Here is a 21,531-nt window from a genome sequence, read left to right as displayed (position 1 = left end):
ACAGCGGTGCAGAAGCACATAAACCAAAACAACTGAGTAAAATTTAACCCAGGGTTAGCGCTAACCTAGCTTTGAACAACCGGCCTGAATGATTCGGAGGAACCACTGGTGGAAGAGGCAATATGACTGTATGTAGAAGCCATCGCTAGGAAGTTAGAAACTATCTTAAATTCGGTCCCCCCACCCTAATAAAATATGTACACAAGAAAGTACTGTTACCGTCATGCAATGTGCTAAAGGCAGATTTTTATTTGTACCCCCAATTGTCAATTAGGGATCTGCGGCTTTGTTCGCTTGCTGTGGGCCGCGGCAGCAACAAGTAACTTCATTTTTTCAAAAATTGTACTTATACGAGTATGCGAACACAACCACATCTAACATCTTATATCTATCTTTTAAAGATATAGTCTGTTCATTTCACATCTTCTTTTGTCCTTTGTCTGCACACATTTCGCAATTATTTTTCTGCGTATGGATTTTTTACGTATAAACACCTGACCCAAAATATCAATAATTTCTACTTTTACTAATCTATATAATGTCTATCTTTTTTCATTTTTCTTGAGTATATATTAGGTACAAACTCCAAATGCAACTAGATACATTACTGGAAATATCTTTACGCTGTGAACAGTTAAGATCGCTCCAACCTTTGTCTACTTCTTCTTTTAACAAACTTTATAGCATGCATGCCACATGTCAATCAACATTAAAATACTTCATTAGTCACAGTTGGAGAAGGTTCCTAATATTTTCATTCCATCGAATAAAAGTGCATTAGTGAAATTGTTGTAGTGAACGAAGGCAATGATACAAAAATTGAAGAAGATATAGTGGAAGAAGTGTAAAGTGAAAAGATAGTTGTGACAAAATTTGATGAAATTTAACACCGCAGTTGTCTGCAGTTTACAGCAAGCCCATATTATAGACCTGTATAAAAAATCTGCCCTGTGACGTTGTTGGAAGGCAAAGCTCGTTCCTGGTTCGGCTGGTTGGCCAACTGCATGAGCGCATTGTCCACTCATGCAGAAGCATGTTTTGTCCGAACTCCGAAAGTACGTCATAACGCAGACGTTTTATAAAGGTTTATATAAATATACACGGTGATTTTTCAAGAAATGAAATTCTGTGTAGCTATAGCGAGTGCATTGCATTCTATAGCGTTTCATAACACCGATTCTTAATTTCTCTCATTCTGCTCAATATACGAGGAAGACCTGAAAGTTTCTGAATGAAAAGCCTGGTTGGAACACCTCAGTTTGAACCAGGTGAAGCAAGGTGTACCGACCAGACTTAGCCTGGTCGGAACACCTTCGCCAGGTGAAGTGGCGGATCCCAGGGTAAGGCAGAATAATTGCTTGTGAATTTCCAACGATTTTGTATTTCCATATATATATATATTAGATGATATCAGCATGCATGCTGCATTTATATGAAATAGATTTCTGTGTCCGGAAAGAATTTGCAATAAAAATTTGATTAAATAGTTAGTAGCATCACTGAATATCCGATATGTTCTGTAATTGGTCATGTCTTGACTTTGACAATGTTTTTCGTATTTTTTTCTCTGAACACATAACTTTTTAGAGAACGAAAATCGTCAATAAATATTAACGAAACACAATGCTGTAATCGTGCTTATTGTGTAGAACCACACGGCATCAAGCTAAAAATCAACGATCAACAAGTTCTAAAGTTCTGGTAATTCTTAGTAAAAGCCGAGGACGCCGAGCGAAAGAACCTTGAAATGCACCGAGTACCGTAAGCAGTTATACCGTTGATCAAACGGTCGTCATGCGTTCAACAACATGTAAGTTCGGGGTTGACCTTCCTCGGTGGATGACTTCTGGAGGGAGTAAACTTGGATCAGCGCCAGCTAGAGCACAACTAACTTCCAACCAACTTGCACGTAATGAAGGCTCTCTAGAATGGATTGATAGCGTACTTTTTGGTGCCTTAAGAGCGGAATGAACGGATAGTAAACTTCTTTGTGGTTTAAGAGCAGGAGGTGATAATAATGATGAACCGGCCAAGTTGGGAGTGCTGATGTTTTCTGTCTTGATCTCAGGGTAACCACCACCGAATGGACATTCTTTCTCGTATATAAATTCATCCTCAGGTTTCTCTTCTATAGCAACATCGAATGACATCCGGTTCCGCATGCGCATATCATGTGGCATGAGGCATGGTACGAGGAATAGAAGAAGAAATGCTGCAAAAGCGCTACCACCAGCCGCATAAAATGCTAAGTCGTACGAACCAGACACATCGACCAACCATCCTAAACGGAAACAAGACAATGAGTCAGAATGATCTATTTGAACGCATACAGTATATATACGTTTGTTATTCAGTATTAATGTTGTATTTCACCACGAAATTAGTCTCACGAAAGCGATTTTTAGTATAGCTTTAACGACGGTAGGTACCACTCCCGACATATATTGGAACGAAAGACTATACTGAACAAGGCTTTGATTAAATCTATAATATATTTATCCGTATGGTAACAATGCAGGTACTATGCGCATTAAAAGAAGGACTTGCAAGGTATAACTTAACAGATAACGTACCAGCTAATGGAGGGCCGACGAATGTTGTGATAGCCATGAAGAAAAATTTAACACCCATTCCAGTCGAGACTTTATCTATGCCGACTACATCGCTAACGACTATCGCCAATAGTACAATAAAACAACCGTCAAACACACCAAACGAAACCATGTACATAGCAAAACCGGCGAAGTTCGTTATTTGAGGAACTAATGTTTGTATCACAGCAATGCAAAAGAATGCCAGTTGGTACAAGTAAAGTCGATTGACGCGAGGATGATCCGAAAGCTTGCCGAAGAATAGACGGCCAAATGTTGAACCAACCGACATGATTCCGACGAGGTTCGACGATTTGTCAGGATCGACATTTAAATCTTGTGCATATCGAGGCTGCAATGAAGAGGAACATTACCATAAATAAAATCTCATACCCTTCGCTTAACGGACGCAGAAGACAAACTTAACGCTCCTGGAAAAATTCTTAAATGTCATTCGATGAGGTGTGCTGGTTACAGCACATGTAATATTACATACGAACACTTACCAAGTGTATAAACGGAACGAAATAACCCAACATAAAAGTACTCATGGCAACACAAAGAACCATAAAGGCTGGATTTCTCAACACAGAAAAGTCGACGATTTTGATCTTGTTGTTTCTTTTATTTCCTTCGGTTTTCTGGTAAACAGTATGCTAAAGCTGCTAGGGTAGGAATGACAAGAAAACCTGCAAAAATTCTAAGGGTGTTTCTCCAACCGAAATTTGACAACAGCAGTTGTAGAAGTGGACCCACTGCCACTGTCCCGACTCCACTTCCAGATGCTGCTATACCGTTCGCTAGTGCCAGGTTTCTATAAAAATGAGAAAATATATAAGTTCTCAACGGCACCCTCAGAGAACTGAGAGAAGTACTAATTAGAATTGTCTGCATCAGCGTTTTCCTAGCATCGAGTCCCAGCATTCCCGCGATCATACAAGCCAGCCTGGCAACAATCTCGAAACCAGAACCGCGATCCATCGGCTGTATACATGCGGTATCCGATATGGATACCGGTATGCGGTATCCGGGACGAGACATAATTTATCATCAACCCGAATATATAGCTCAGGGATATATTAATGAAGAATAGCTTGAGGGCATGCAAGCACAATTTCCTTCGCCAATATGGCAATAATATTAGCGTATATAATTTGCGTTTGCATTATTCCTACAACTATACTAACTATATAATCAAGTTAAACTAGTTTGACTACAATAACCATTACAGCGAAACAGGCTGTTTCATCTGTATTTTAATACAACTACAAGCTTACAAGTTGTCCACCCAAGTAACAGGCTGTGCAGTAGTTTGGGCATAGTACAAAATATGGACTGGATTGGACTGGTCTGGACTGGACCGGTCCATATTTTGTTTCTCTGGACTCAAATTTGGACTCAGCTAAAATTTCAATAAAGCGTGTTTCAGACTTTATTATCATGACATGGACATATTCCGAGCAATTACTCATCTTGGTACTCTTGCAATTGTTCATTTAATAGAACACAACAAAAAACAAGCCGTCTGTGTAGCATGAGTTCGCCTGGCATAATTATTCAACGAAATAAATATAACATCGTAGAGGATAGACAATGAAAACGAGGTCGATATAATACCTCTTTGTTTCATATGAATACTGTATATGTGTCAATTTTTTATATATTAGTGTAGGATTTAAAATTCTTACTCCTATAACCTTTATCATATTATAATAAACTTTCAATTAAGACCAAGCTCTTGCTGAATATGCAATAAAAGGCTGATTACATTCGGATTACATGGTGTCTTTTTAGCCGGGCAAACCGGGGCCAAAGTATTTTTCAATTACATGGCAAGTTTCAGCCCGGGCTGTGTTATGACACGTCAGAATTATTTTAAAACCAGGCTAAAATTTCAGCCCGGACTGAGTTTGTAAAGGCTGGTAGTAGACCTATTTTGATTCTTCAAGCGCTTTAAAATCCCGAATGACAATAACTTGACCTTTAAGGGACTATGACTGCACATAAAAATGAAATAAACAAACGAAAAAGCATTGTCAAGGCGAATTTTTCTGTCCGGGTTTAAGTTTATTTACGATTACATGACAACAACACTAAGTTTGAAACACGCTTTATTGAAATTTTAGCTGAGTCCAATTTTGAGTCCAATTTTGAGTCCAGAGAAACAAAATATGGACCGGTCCAGTCCAGACCAGTCCAGTCCATATTTTGTACTATGCCAGTAGTTTGCGCAATCATAACTTCCAACGTCGTCGCCCGGAAGGAAATCCTATTTTGCAAACTATTTAAAGGCGCCGTCGTCACGCACGTGCATGGTGAGACCGCTTCGCGTGTAGTATAAGAAAATTTTTTCATACTGTTAAAAATGTTCACTGCTATCATTACCTTTCCCTTACACTGACCTACAGTGTTTCCTTATACCTATCCGGCAATCCCTAAATCATTTTTAAATGCAGGTAAATCGCTGTGGTGGGAGTTTGTGCAACTGGTGAAAAATTGTTTACGTTGACTGCAGAAAATAATCAGTAAAACTATAAAGAACACTTTAGATTCCATATTGAATTCAAACTGGAAAAAATAATTATATCTGTAATATGGCGGACTATCATTATTCGGATTTGTTCATTTGCCCACGTTAATTAACAACTTCCGTGCACATGCCCAAACACAGCTAGCTATGACTTTTGGCGGCCGAGGAGGCGGTCACCATAAAGTTCCTGCTGCAAACATGCTGATTCATCTTTTTTAAATCAAGATAAAAAACATAATTCCTTTTATTTGACGAACTATTAGCTTTGCAAATTAATAATTGCACACTTATATACATAGTTCTCGATTGAATTGTTACTGCATGTGCATGATTTAAAATTCAATCAAATTAAATATAAAAATAGTACTGAATATATAGCCTGAAGTGAGTCTTTCAAATCAGTCCATTTTTGCCCTTGTTCAATTTCCTTTTTTTTTGTGAGAGGAAATACTATAAATATTTACAGCTAAAGCTTTACCTACTATATAGGTATATATCTATGGCTATATATGCCCATGCATAAATATTTAGTAATCCATCGGTGGATATTTTTTACATGGTGGAGAAAATTGGAGCATATTATATTTGATTTGTAGCCGCTGATTTAAAAATCATCTGTCGATACATTGCACAACACCGAGACATTCTATAAATCTATATATATATATATATACGTAATTTAATTGAATTGCTAACTATATATAAACGCCGGAAATGTCTGAAGCTCTACATGTTTTGCAAGAGTGATTTTTTTGTAGTCAGACAAAATAAAATTGGAATCGGTTCACATGTGATAAATGCTTGTCTTTTAAATTCCAAAACGATGCATCTATTATGTCCAGGGGGTATTTTGAAAATCTTACAATCTGCATTTTAAAAAGCCTATTTAATTCTTCTTTATGTAAAGAAACGTAGGCAATTATTTGGCTTCGTCATCAATAATCCGACTTTTCTAAAATTTTTAAAACGCGCTATATGGCTATGCATTCTCATCCAAACTAACTTTGTTGAGGATAAAGATACAATTAAAAATATGTCCTTAAATCAGTCCTTGACTTTCATATATCTGTTTATTGAATTAGCTTAACGATATTACCGACCATATTTTTTTATATTGCTATAAGTAGATAACCCCCCCCCATATAGCTAGCAAAGGGTGCCGACACAATAGGTTCACGTGAACAAAAATCACGATTCACGTGGACAAAGACCATGCATTTGCACGTGGGCATGGGTCATGGATCATGTGAACAAAGAGGTTAGATTCACGTGGACAGTGACCCTGAGGGATGAGGTGTTCCATCACGTGAACAGGGATCATAGAACATGTGAACAGTAGGAGGTAAATGAGAGCGCAGATACATATTTGATTAGGTATTATTTTAATATCGTATAAATCTGAGTAAGTATGCTATATGGAGTATTTCAATTGACAGATACAAAAGACATGGTCTAAAAAATAGTCCAAGCATTTCATTAAGTTTGTTCCTTTTTGCCTTCTGTATGAGGTTAGAAGTCTTAATTAAGGTGTCTTGAATATAAGTTCAAACTCTCTTTGGATTTTTTCGGAGGGTTTTCCGTATCCCAGCAGATCAAATGCTTCTTCGATTATTTTCCACACCACCTCTCCCTTCGTCTTGGCTTCGTTGACCGATATCCACCAACTAAGCGATCTTGTTTTTACGTTTCTTTGAGTATGGCAGCGCGAATATTTGTTCAAATTCTGTTTTGTGGGTTTGCTGTACTTTAGCACATCATATGCTTCGCCAACTGCTTGCCAAAGCCTAGTTTTGTTTTCCTCTGCTTTTGCCTCGTTTACGCAGATCCACCGACCAAGCGATCTGGGTTCCTTCTGCTGATTTTTTCAATTTTAATTTCCTCTGTATGAAGTTTATTAATGCTAGCCATAATCTCATCTCTGGCTAAAGTTTTCACTGTTGTTAAATCAACACCGTACATTTGTTTAAATGAATGAGTCATTTTAGCATGAGTAAATTGGTGCTAATAATTAAGAAATGTAAATGAAGGGATTTCGCACGGTTGAGCACATCAAGTTAGATCCTGTTTACACTGTACCCGATTCGCATGGTCACGACATCAGTTTACGTTGTTTTACCGTATATTTGTCCCCCAGAACTTTTTTCATTTGTCAGATCATGCTAAAGTAACCATGCCACCAAACGTTTGGAGGTGAAACTCCCGTTGACATGATTAATTTTGATGTCGTGACCATGCGAATCGGGACTAAGAGGCCACTTGGGGATGTAAATTAGGCGCTTGCAAAATTAAATGCGTGGGAAGAGCACGTTGTGGATGTACATGAGGCCGGCTAGCAAAATGATACGCATGGAGAGAGCATGTTGTGGATGTAAATGAGGGGCGTGCGAAAATAGACAAACGTGGGTATGCTAAAGAGGAATGTGAGACCACATGAACAGAGTGTGCAAGTGGTGTGATTAACACGTCGTCCACGCAAATGAATAATCCTTGAAAGTAATTTTGTGGAATGAGCCGATGAGCACATGCGCATAACTGCTCATAATTGCTCGTAACTGCTCATAACTGCTCATGAGAACAAAACTATTAAATAGTATTAATATCAGATTTGGGTAGATTTTGAAGACAAAATGGGTTGCAATTTGGCGCAATGAGCGTATGAGCATGTGCTCATAACTGCTCATAACTGCTCGTGGACACATGCTCATAGCTGCTCATAGCTGCTCATAGCTGCTCATAGCTGCTCATAGCTGCTCATAGCTGCTCATAGCCGCTCATAGCTGCTCATAGCTGCTCATAGCTGCTCACATTAGTTGCTCATAGCCGCTCATAGGTGCTCATAGGTGCTCATGTTAGTTGCTCATAGCTGCTCACATTAGTTGCTCATAGCTCATTTTGCTCAACTTCTCATTGCCAATTTTTAATAATCGAAATTAAACTATTACTAGTATTAGGCCAGAAAAGTAACATACTGGTTGAACGAAATAACAAAGACAATCATTGGAATAACGATTTTAACATTTATTTTTCTGTTATAATAATTTCTTCTAAATCGTTTTTTATCTCTTTTTGTTCGTTTTTCATGGTTTCTTTATAAGAATGGTTTAGTAAATCATTATTTCTAATCATCATCATCGCTATCTGTATCTCAAGTTAAAAGCCTTTTAATAAGAAACTTTCTCTTATCAACAGCAGCTTCTATTGCCTCTTCTGCATCAAAATCGTCATTTTCAACAAACGCATCTTTTGTGTGCATTATTTTCTTATGTACTGGATCTTTCCTTAGTTGTCTCATCCACAGAAGGCGTTCCAAATAAATATTTTCCAATTCTTTCTGGAGTATAGGCATAATATTCGAGTAAGCTTTCTCCTTAGCAGATTGCTCATTCAGGCCATTGTTATAAGGCTTTCTTTCATTTCTTCAAAATCTGTATTACTTTTTTGCTTTGCTTCTTCTATTAGAGGTATCCATGGATCCACTTTTTCTTCAGTTTCTGAGTCAGTCGTCATCGAACTTTCAGACTTTACAGATGAAGTGGTCGAGACATCGTCCTGCAAATCCCTTTCTTGACTGTCCGAGTCTCTTCGAGACATGCCTCTTTCTTGTTGTTTTAGTGGACAATATTCCCGTTCGTGTCTGCGCAGATTGTAACCGCGTCTAATGTGTTTCCCGCAAAACTGGCAGCTCATTCCCTTAGGACTGATTGTGTAAAAATGGTTTATTATTGAGCAGTAACTGAATTTTATGAGCACAGAAGCCGATTAACTCATGAGCAGCTATGAGCAGCTATGAGCAGCTATGAGCAGCTATGAGCAGCTATGAGCAGCTATGAGCAGCTATGAGCAGCTATGAGCATGTGTCCACGAGCAGTTATGAGCAGTTATGAGCACAAGCTCATACGCTCATTGCGCCAAATTGCAACCCATTTTGTCTTCAAAATCTACCCAAATCTGATATTAATACTATTTAATAGTTTTGTTCTCATGAGCAGTTATGAGCAGTTAAGAGCAATTATGAGCAGTTATGCGCATGTGCTCATCGGCTCATTCCACAAAATTACTTTCAAGGATTATTCATTTGCGTGGACGACGTGTTAATCACACCACTTGCACACTCTGTTCATGTGGTCTCACATTCCTCTTTAGCATACCCACGCTTGTCTATTTTCGCACGCCCCTCATTTACATCCACAACATGCTCTCTCCATGCGTATCATTTTGCTAGCCGGCCTCATGTACATCCACAACGTGCTCTTCCCACGCATTTAATTTTGCAAGCGCCTAATTTACATCCCCAAGTGGCCTCTTAGTCCCGATTCGCATGGTCACGACATCAAAATTAATCATGTCAACGGGAGTTTCACCTCCAAACGTTTGGTGGCATGGTTACTTTAGCATGATCTGACAAATGAAAAAAGTTCTGGGGGACAAATATACGGTAAAACAACGTAAACTGATGTCGTGACCATGCGAATCGGGTACAGTGTAAACAGGATCTAACTTGATGTGCTCAACCGTGCGAAATCCCTTCATTTACATTTCTTAATTATTAGCACCAATTTACTCATGCTAAAATGACTCATTCATTTAAACAAATGTACGGTGTTGATTTAACAACAGTGAAAACTTTAGCCAGAGATGAGATTATGGCTAGCATTAATAAACTTCATACAGAGGAAATTAAAATTGAAAAAATCAGCAGAAGGAACCCAGATCGCTTGGTCGGTGGATCTGCGTAAACGAGGCAAAGCAGAGGAAAACAAAACTAGGCTTTGGCAAGCAGTTGGCGAAGCATATGATGTGCTAAGTACAGCAAACCCACAAAAACAGAATTTGAACAAATATTCGCGCTGCCATACTCAAAGAAACGTAAAAACAAGATCGCTTAGTTGGTGGATATCGGTCAACGAAGCCAAGACGAAGGGAGAGGTGGTGTGGAAATAATCGAAGAAGCATTTGATCTGCTGGGATACGGAAAACCCTCCGAAAAAATCCAAAGAGAGTTTGAACTTATATTCAAGACACCTTAATTAAGACTTCTAACCTCATACAGAAGGCAAAAAGGAACAAACTTAATGAAATGCTTGGACTATTTTTTAGACCATGTCTTTTGTATCTGTCAATTGAAATACTCCATATAGCATACTTACTCAGATTTATACGATATTAAAATAATACCTAATCAAATATGTATCTGCGCTCTCATTTACCTCCTACTGTTCACATGTTCTATGATCCCTGTTCACGTGATGGAACACCTCATCCCTCAGGGTCACTGTCCACGTGAATCTAACCTCTTTGTTCACATGATCCATGACCCATGCCCACGTGCAAATGCATGGTCTTTGTCCACGTGAATCGTGATTTTTGTTCACGTGAACCTATTGTGTCGGCACCCTTTGCTAGCTATATGGGGGGGGTTATCTACTGCTATATTACAGAAAGGTGAACGTTTGATCCCAAAAGTTCGATTGTAATGTATATATTATTGCAGCAGCTAATTATGTTTTAACCATAAAAAGCAAATCTTGAAACATAATTTTCTGTTCAGTCATTTGCATAAGCATGCAATGCGAAAACGTTTGTTCACACCGAGGTCCAAATTTTTTACAGCTTCTCAATTACACTGCAGGTCTATCACCACCAATAGAATTTGTCATTTAAGAGCTCGCCGCGTCAAATGTAAGGTGACCGGAACATGCGGTGTACGCCAATTTGTCTGCCAAAGCAACTAAAAAACCCCTCGCCGCAATGTTTTGCAATCGTAACCAATCCATGAAATGCGTGCTTCAACGTTAATAAGTATAATCGTTTGATCTATTTCATATAGATTTTTAAATCCGTTCAGGAATTTTAAGGGTAAAAAACAAATTTCAAGACTTTATAATCTGAATTCAATTGGCGGAAGACATATTCCATAAAAAATCACGATATCAGCACTTGCATGATTTTTATCTATATACTTTTATGTCAGGATGATTAATAAAGGTTGTACATGTATTGAATGGCCTATAAATGTTAATGCTTATATATATGCGAGTGTTAATAATAACACATTAGATATAGCTTTGCAATATACTATAACAAAGAAGAAGAAACAACGAGAAAAGCTTTCACTGTTCGCACGCCTACACCTAATGCGTGGGGTCACGTAGCTATATTCTATACTGGGTGTAACTGAAAAAATCGCAAATATGTAAAATCAGATATCTGTGAAAGTTGCATTTCAGCACATAACGCAAGGAAAAGTAAGACGTATTTCCTAGAAGCATAATCAGTAAGGGCTGCTTTGCACTTACGCGCTTTTTATACGCACATACACGCACGGAAAATTTTAAATCCTCCTATTTTTTTATTATTTAACGTCTAGGCCTACAAGTGCATACTAAAATATGCGGAAAACTAAGTTCTTGCAATTTGCTTAGTTTTTTCAAAGATAACATCTATAAGGATTTAGACTTTTATGTGCGTGTACGTGCGTATGAAAAACGCGTAACTGGAAAGAAGCCTTAACAGAGACATTACTGAAAAGCCATAAAAAGTTGCAATTATTTCAGTTTTTTAATACACCATGCAATCACAGGTCGTTCAAGTTTATTTAGATTGTAGGAAGTTAGCTATATTTTGTTGTTGTTTGATATCTTATTCTGGCTACTGATTTCTAAATTGAATCCTTAGTTGCACCTACCTTGAAAACCAATAGGGTAACGTACGAAGTGTAGGAAAGTAGCACATGGATGTTCCAATACCGTAAACAATACCGAACGTAAAGTAGAGGGTGTATAAATTAGGAGCAAACGATGAAGCTAACAAACCAATAACCGTCAGTAGACCTCCAAAGAAACCCACACGGCGACAACCAAATTTCTCACAAAGTGCTGATGTCAAAGGCGCGAAGAGGAACATGTTTCCAAGCGCAAGAGAACTAACCCATCCTAAAAATATAGAAATGGAGAAACATTTTAGAAAAGCACATATACTGAATAAAAGCAGAACTGAACGAAAAAGTAACAGTATGATCATGCATGTATGCATGTATAAGGATGTTATACAACTTCGTTATGAAACTGATTATCACGCGCATGCATGCAGTCATTTCTCCCCCCAGAAACACGAAAATGCAGAATGATTTTTAAGATTAAGTTTGACTAAGCAGAAATCCTGTAGTTCCAGAAAAACAAACGTAAGGGTCAATGGCTTGAATGTATAGCTGGGCATTAATTTTATTATTAGCAACATCAAAATGCTGGTTTATCCGATTACGTGAGAGAGAGATCATGGGGCGATCAATATTTTCTTCATCTAACAGGATGCTGGGGGTAATGTTTATTTGAGATAATAAAACGATTTCGTTCAATAATCGTAACGAAAAACGAAATTTTGAAATACGTTGACAATAACAAACAGTGCCAAAATTTATCAGGATAATATCACACTCGCCCAAAATCCCTTGGTCTTATGTAGATTGGGTTAAAAAGACTTTTTTATCAAATAAGTGATTAAAGACATTTGCGTCATACACTTTAAGCATTATATGTGTTCACGAACGATTTATTCACTAGCTCATAAAACATAGTATGGTTTTCTCCTGAAGGTAAATATTTTAGTATTTAGATTTGGTATAAATGTGCATTGTTTTCATAATTGCGTTGGAAGCTTGGTACCAAGGCGCCTTGTGTCAATTTTCCCTTTAAAATCCTTTATTTACTGACAGAGTTCTTGCTAAACCATATTAGATCTTGAATATATTTGGGTGGTCTACGAAATACCCGAATTCTCTACAATGGCAGTGATTTCTTTGTGTCTTTTAGGGCACGACCGGAAATTTAAAAAAAAACACCATGCACGTCTGTTTCTGGGTTGACACAATATCAGTGACAGTATCAACAATTTTTAGACCTGAATCGCATCCTAATTATCGTATATATATTATATACTAAATATCTTCCCAAATATTGAAAGACAATTCTGTGACTATGCATGATCAGTTATAGGAAAGAACATAAATGCTTGGAATATCTTAAAAATGAATTTCATGATAAACAGGTTTAGGTTTAATACATTGACTCCTATAGATTAAAAGACGTCTCAATGTTTAGTCTTTTAGTCAGCATGGACGGTTCTGCCAAAGGCCTATATACCTTTCTTTATATGGTACAGATAAGGTTGGTATAATTACGTCAAATTGAGCTTCAAATTACAGTCGCCGATAATCTGGCGACTGGATTTGCCTTTTGGAAGGCATGTGCACGTTATAGTCATCATTGTTTTTGGTTTTAAGCACCATATAAAGATAACTTTTACATTCATGCACTTTCCACTGCTGTTATATAACGCATTCATTGTCCTAAATATAATATGAGAGTTAAATTATGTTATTGTATCACTGATTTCGCGTGTTAGCTACTTAGCTAACCCAAAAAACGTACGACCGCAATGCACTGCATGTTGGTATATCGACAACCATGCACTGTTTCATTGCCATGAGTTTCGGAACATCCGTGGTTTGAATAGCATGCGCGTGGTTACGCGTGATTAGAACGTGTTGGATGCATGAACAATGCCTGGAATTAATTCACAACTGCAAAGCAGCTGTATTCGTTACTTTAATTTATTCACAATAACCTTTGACAGTTTGACGCGCCGCATTTAAAAAATATGGCCAATAAAACAACTGTAAAATAAAAACAAGTCATCCAGGGTTACACTCACCGAAGTATTTCAAGCTCTCTGAGAGCTGTGTTTTAAATATAGTTAAAAATATTTTTCTCAATAATATAGGGAAGACTGACCACCGACCATCAATCGAAGACAAAGACGCAAACTTGAACTTTTAATCACAAGTGGAAATAGAGTATATATCCCATTCATATGCAAGTAAATTCTAAAAATAATACCTAACTCATGTAGTATAATATTCATTATACAAAAAATATTCCATATTTCATAATGTAAAATCAGCTTATGGTCACCCCAGGAAGTCAAGCCTACGGGATCAAATCATGGTCAACTGTCAACAAGTTAATTGAATGAACCCCGCATCACGAACGTGTTGATTGAAAGAATGTCACTCGCAACCTTCACCTTGTTGCCTTGTCCTTGACAAGGATATACAATATCAAATTCATGCATTCCTAGTGGGAAAAATGGAATGCGTCACGTCCTGGAGTTTTTAACTAGCAATAACTTTACAACTATCACAATTGCTATCACAATGAAACAATTTCCATTCTTGAAAGTATATATAACTAGCCTGATTTATAATTCACTGCAAGAATTATACTTAGTCCAGTTGAAAATACCAAGATGTGCAAGATGAGTTTAGTCAACCCATCAGGTGGCATAGATAAATATTTGCTAAAAGCAGGCTGTAGCCTGATAGTCATTTGATAGGTGTACAAAATACCAACGCAAAGGATGAAAAACAAAATATATATCAAATGTTATGATTGCTATTTTTCACTATTATTGAGTTAAGAATTAAAGACAAGAGGACTCTTCGCGCATATATCTTGGTAATGAATACCATGGTTATGGTAAAACCAAACCTAGGCATAGCTAACGCAACCAATAACGTGCAATACAAGGTATCCTAAGATTAACACCATATGTGGATATCATATATGCATTTCGAATCATGTTTGTTTCATCTTCAAGAGAAGTGTGCTTAAAACTTTTTTTCCTGCTGGTATGATTTGAAAAATACAGATTCCGGAGAATGTAAAATGTAACGCCGCAATGCGCTAAATTAAAAATGTTTATACTATACACGTAAACTGCTGACAGGCATATATGTCATTAATACTGTCTCCAAACCATTTCTTCAATTTAAAACCTGAATTGAACTTTCCTAGACCTGTTTAAAGATTTCGTCCGCACCGAAAATATCGCCTGGTGTTAATCTCTCATTTGCTTGGTACGGCGCTAAATAAACTTCAATATTATTATTGTTGCCGCCTTGACTTGTTTATATCTGAAATATAATTATTAATACTTGTGCGAAACAGGCTTTAGCATCAGTTGCGTATTTCAGATTTAACTAAACCCTAAAGTGAGAGTTACAAGGCATAGTATTTCAAGATTGTATTGTACCAAGATTAGGCATATGCGTTATAGGCCTATGCGTTATTAGGCCTATGCTGCATGTCACGGGACTGAGATATAACTTGTTTGTTATACTCACTTCACAAGCACAATGCTATTGGCGGAACGCGCAATCTTACAAAGAAACACTGGAAAATTGATGAATTCAAAAATTTGGGTCATATGATCGCTCGGGTTCTTAAGTACCCAAGCCAAGGGAAAAGCCTTTGACATGATAAAATTTGAAAATGATTTAGGTTATTTTCGCAGGCCTCGACTGGTAATATAAGCCCATCACTCGCTTTACATTTGCATGACATATGGATCTTCCGAAATACCATTTATTGAATTTATTCCCTTCCCATGTATACTGATAAAGTAAAGGATAACTGGATAAGCAAGCGAACATTTTGACACAATGCCAGGTTACGTCAGAATTTGAATATGTCATTCGTTCAATATCTGAATATGTTGCTGATGAAATTTATGAAAATTATCTGAACAAATGCCCAAACTGTCGATACTCCACATAAGCAATCTTCCCTACGATGATAGTTTTTCCCTTCCATTCCAGAATTATCACGAGAATCTTCATCGTACAAAAAGTTGTTTGTCAAACGAGTATTATGCTATACAGTGGCTTATTAAATGTATGCAAATTATCTTCATCACAGTGACAGTTCACGAAGCGAGATATAAAGAAACAAAAAGATTGTCAAAATTGTGTAACACAACAGTTAAAAATGTTCTTTTCCCTGTCATTCCCGATTCAATGCATCTCATTTCAGAAATTAATAATTTTCATGTCCCGGGGGAATCCTCCATATTGACATTATCGCTAAAAATATTTTAAACGCGGACTCAGGGAAAAGCTTTCACCGCAACAACAAGCACACGTTTGCTATCATTGGAATCAACAAAAAACGAAATTGGAAATGTCGTCATATGAACTGCAATGTTTGATGTTTCGATTTCGTAACATCTTCGAAATCCTATTCGAAGACTAACTGCGCTATTGATGGGTTTTAAAAATAATATAAGAATATATATAATTGAACGGCCATGTAAACACGTCCACCAGGATTAATATTATATGCATGAATATATTTTTCTATTACCTGTCTTGAGTTTGGTTTCCCCAAAGTGCTCTAAATGTTCCCTGTGTATTAATCCTAGATGATTCTGCATTCCAAGTATGATGAATTGTACAGTAAATGCGGCAAAACTGATGATCCAACCCCATCCTCCATCAGGAACAGCTCTCGCATCAACATTATTAAGATTAATTTTCTCCTCGCAATCGTTACTATTCTTTCTTTGACCCATTCTTTAGTTATCCTGTCTTGTTTTGTTCTCAGCAGTGGCCGCTTACCTCTTTTGCGACAACTCGGTCGACTGATTCTGAATTTCAATTTTTTTTTGACCCGATTAGCCGGAGATTTCGACCACCAGGGTGCATCATAAATGCTCGATTCTGATTGGCTGAATGCAAGATCGTACGAGATTTTCGACCGTATCAAATTACAAAATAATGCTGACGTCAACAAATTTTGCTACTTCTAAAAAAGGTACCGTTCTTGTCAGTAACTAGTGCATTTACCTATTAGTTTGCTGACTTTGCTCGCTACTTTATAACCCACGAGCGTACTCAATTTTTTAAGTCCCATTGTGTTAATTACACCCTAATATTGTATTATTGTTGATAAAAAAATTGGATTTTAAGTGTGATGTATAACGAAGATTCTTCGCTGTTTTACTAAACAAGTGCATGCATCCGTTGTTGTCATGCGCAGTCCTCTATGAAGATAAAACAGCGGCGCTGACAGTTTTATCCTAATGTCCGGGATTAGTTTACGCACGACGCGACTTTCCGTAAATGTTCACCTCTACTGACCTAGCCCTGAATTGGTTTTACGCCGTCACGGAAATTTCTAGTGCCAAAAATAAGGGTTTTCTCGTCGTTGGTTATCACGTTGCATATATCATGTTGTACATATTTTTTCAATAATTCAATTTGTATTTACAATTTCATATAGAACCTTATTTCATGACAATGTTTTATGATGAAAAATAACCATTTTTATACAACCATTTAGTTTGCAGCCTATATTTGGTATTCACTGTATATACCTACATGACCCTGAAAGTGCTATAAGCTTTTCTGTAAGCTGACTATACTGTAGAAACCCAAATACGTCATTGCATACGGAGATAGTAAATCTTCTCAACGTGACGTATTTCTTTCAATTAAATCAGATTAAAAAAAAGTTGACCTAGACCTAGAACAGCCTTTGTTGTGATGTTATTCAAGGCCATGCAATTATAGTAAGACTACAGGCAAATCAATAATATCTTCATATTCTAGAACATAAACTGTTTCGATATCGATTAATAAGGTGAATGCATTGAGGCTTTTCGATACCCGTTTTTCTAAAGTCAATGACAGTCTTGCCGTCCTATAGGTGCAGCCCTACCGACCTAGGGCTATATATCTATGCATGCATGCTATTTGAAGATCGATATGGTAGCTTTTTCTACATCTCATGTAGGACTATGTGTTGAAATAATATCATGCATGCATAGGTAGAATAGCGGCTATACGTAGAATGATTCCTCGCATTCAGTTATTCAAAAGCTTTTAGTTTTTGTATTGAATCACAAATTACAGAACTATATCTTCATGACAATGACCTTTACAATGTTAAAAACTTTATTATAACATGTAAGTGTTAATTTTTTGTAAGTTTGTCTTCCTCAAAAATTTGGTAAAACTGATTTAACCGAAAATGATTTTAAACGTATCTAATATATTGTGCCAGTTTATGGCGAAAATTTTCAGGCTGTAAACCGGCGACTGAGACCACAAATAGAATGTACAAGAAAGTATGTCTTATCGATTAGAAAAAAGCCTTTTGCCTGATTTAGTTATTTTTTTGCAAACTGGGATATTTGCCTGCATGCAAAGCCAACTCAATTATATAATACTGGGATCTTCATTATCATGATTAGTTCTGCTTAATGTGCAGTAGGTCAAATATATATTTCCATAGCTATAGCATAATATATGTTTGATGATAGTACATTTATCATAGATATTCTGGAGTACGGGTTTTGTTGAAGGTTCACCGGAGGAGGAAAAGTAAGATAAATTTGTGTGTGAATGTTCATTATGTCGCAGTCATATGCCTGCAGGCTAGGTACATATGCCGTCTATTCAAATTCAACCTTCCCTCATTTCCCTCCCACGACTGAGGTTGATTAGACTTTTAAAATTATTTATATAAGTTAAGCCGGTTATATAGGCGACAGGTTCTTACTTGACAAGTTTATTTACACACATGATCATGAGGGTTTTATACTTCCCTTGTTATTCTGGACAACATTTGCCAAGTTACCAGGGTTGATAAAACTTCTCAAAATAAAACACATGCATGTCAGAAAATATACTTGCATGTCGTTCTGCATCTCTTTTGAAACTCGAAATCATTCATGAACTGTTCACGTGAAATAGATAAACAAAATTAGCATTGCAGAATGGGCATGTATTATATAATTAGTTTCGCCTTGGAAGCAAAATTGGCTTAGGCAATTCAGAATTTCGAAGTCTTGTCCAGAGTCGTTCTTGTCCTATGCAATAACTGCTCCGTATTTGTAGATGTATATTGAAATTTGAGACCATATTTAAATGCGTGCACTGTGCACATACCCCCCAAAAGAATACTTTATTCAGTTATCACTTTAATCATGAACCTATTGTTCATTAATCTAATCTCATTCATAATAAAATGCATTCAACACTCTGTAAATCACCCAAAATAGCATAACTGACAAATATTTTTAAAAGCCTCATTTCCATACAATTCACTAGCGTGGCACTTCTTTATGCAATATCAACTTATGCATGCATGCATGGACTGATATTTATATCTTAAAATTTCAAGTGCCTTTGCTACATCACATGACACAAAGTATATGGCTAAATGTTTACATATACACATATAGTACATGTATTTCTTCCTAAATGTTTACATATACTGTAAAGATAACTGTAAAGATCACTGTAATAACTTTTTTTATGGAATTTCGATTAACTATCACTCCTCTCGAGCATTAATTCAATTTTGTTTCGTATCCAAATACATGACCAATTCGAAATTTGCAAACCGAAAGAATGTTGGATATCTTGGAAAGAAAAGTCACAGATAAAATTTCATAAACGAATTAACGGTCATTTTAAGCATTGTAAGCGATATTTACAATGCAACAATAGACATTGCAGTTTAACACGAGTAGTTTAAGATTCGGTTTTGTTGGCAGGTGGTGGGTGCATGCCATGCATGCATGAAGCACTAACAGTCCACTCTCTTCTGAGAGAGAAATTTCCTACTAAATTACGTAAGCATAAGCGACTTCAGTTTGCTTTCAGTTTCCTGCTGAATTTTCTTTGTAATTCCATGCACTAATCTATATATTGACGCAGCACAGTCAATTTATACTTTAATATTCTTTATTATTAATATGCAATCCAATATTACTATTATCGATCGACATGGTAATGCATGAAAACTGCATGTTTTCCATGTTGGAGGTCGTTTTAAGGTTTTGGGCGTTTACACTACGCTTATTTAAATATGGGCGTTTACATGCACCACGCTGATAATAATTTACCTCATATTGTTCTATTTCAGCCTACTAAAATGATATAGCTATGACTGCAATTTCAGTTGATGACAACTACAGATGAACCGCGTGCTAAAGCGACAGTCTTTGTAGATTCTTAACTCGAAAATTTAACCTTCTTATAAAATGCAAAGTCGGTCTCTTTATTCGTTCTAGTTAGTCATATGTTTTGAATATTTATAGGGAAATTGTAAATATTAAAGGTATATTTCTGGTACTGCATGTTTTATATAAAATACCACTGAGCCTAATCCAACTATTCGCCAGAACGTGAAGCCATAGGCATAGAAAATACTAAATATGAGTGACGTTCTCTCTGATCAAATTCATTTCAAATTAAGTGTTCTTGATATTGTCGATGTGTGTCGCTGAAAAGTTCATTAAAAAGTAGTTGAATTTTTAAAACCTACAAGGGCTGTCAGCGGAAAGGGGGTGGTGGGAGAGGCTGGAGCGCATAAACCAAGGCAAATCTTTTGACGTAAATCACCTTGAGTGTTCGTGAACGAATATATATATTGTTTCTTTTCTCAGGCTGTTTATGCTAATCGAGTATAAGAGTTATTGGCCTTGCACTGATGCCCTTGGCCATGGCCTGTCAACATTAAAAAGATGACGACGTATTCAGGCCTGAGAATGGCGTTTACCGTCTCAACTTTCAAAGGAAAACAAAGTGAAATTACCTCATGATCGCGTCACTTCCTGACGTATACGAATCAAAATGGGTATGGGTAAAAGGCGGAAACGGAAAAGCGGAAAAACGGAAAAGTGGAAAAGCGGAAAAAAGGGTAAAAGGCGGAAAAAAGGGTAAAAGGCGGAAAAAAGGGTAAAAGGCGGAAAAAAGGGTAAAAGGCGGGAAAAAGGGTAAAACGTCTATTTTAGGCCGGTCCTTGATATTAGTACGATAATATTGAATTCGGTATGGTTCAAGCATAAGAAAAAAATCAAGAACTTAAATTATTTACAGTCATTGTGATACACACAGTCAGTGCCATAAGATAAGACAACGTTTTAGACAATATATAAGTGTATTTATATTGAATTCAATGAACAAAACTTTTGATTTTTCGATGAACAAAACTTATAGAAAGGTGCAACAGTCCGATTTCGCTGTGTCAAAAAACTGTGATATTTACAATAGCAAGCCGAACTCCCTTAAAAATTGGAAATGTTCGGGATTTAAATGTCCAGTAAGTGAGTTACTAAAAATTGTCATCTGTGCATTAAAGTACGGTTGCTTCATACGAACACACTGGACGTTTACATGAAAGTAGACATTTCCCATAGTGTGGCGTGTCTCTCCTGTGTTCTTATCCACCCATGGTCTATTCATCCGGGAGACCAAAACCAGATCGTAGGGCGGCGGAGCAATTACACCCTGAGGCTTAAGTGTCCCCAAGCAACCAAAACATCTTTTCACCATAGGGGAACACATTTGTAGTAACTGCAGACGGACACCCTGTGGCGGAACTGGTGGAGCAGTGACTGGCATTGAAGGAAATGAATACAACATTGACGGTGGTGAATCATTTCTTAGTTGGTTAGAAATATGATATAGCGGCGGGGCAACTGTTGAAACATTGATGAAAGCAACAGAGCCAAAATTTCCAGCGCCAAGCTTTTTTTGTTTTATAATGTTAGCCCAATCAAACA

The 21,531-nt window shown here is 36.9% G+C and overlaps 1 pseudogene; it reads right to left on the bottom strand.

Annotated features, from left to right (window-relative positions):
* Window positions 1-324: 324 nt before the first annotated feature.
* LOC114524727 lies at window positions 325-16,625 on the bottom strand (annotated as a pseudogene).
* Window positions 16,626-21,531: the final 4,906 nt, after the last annotated feature.

This window comes from Dendronephthya gigantea, unplaced genomic scaffold (assembly GCF_004324835.1).
Source record: "Dendronephthya gigantea isolate DGI-Jeju-01 unplaced genomic scaffold, DenGig_1.0 000032F, whole genome shotgun sequence".
Lineage (NCBI taxonomy): Eukaryota > Metazoa > Cnidaria > Anthozoa > Malacalcyonacea > Nephtheidae > Dendronephthya > Dendronephthya gigantea.
Note: the sequence above shows the minus strand (reverse complement) of the source record. Positions and strands in the feature narration are given on the sequence as shown.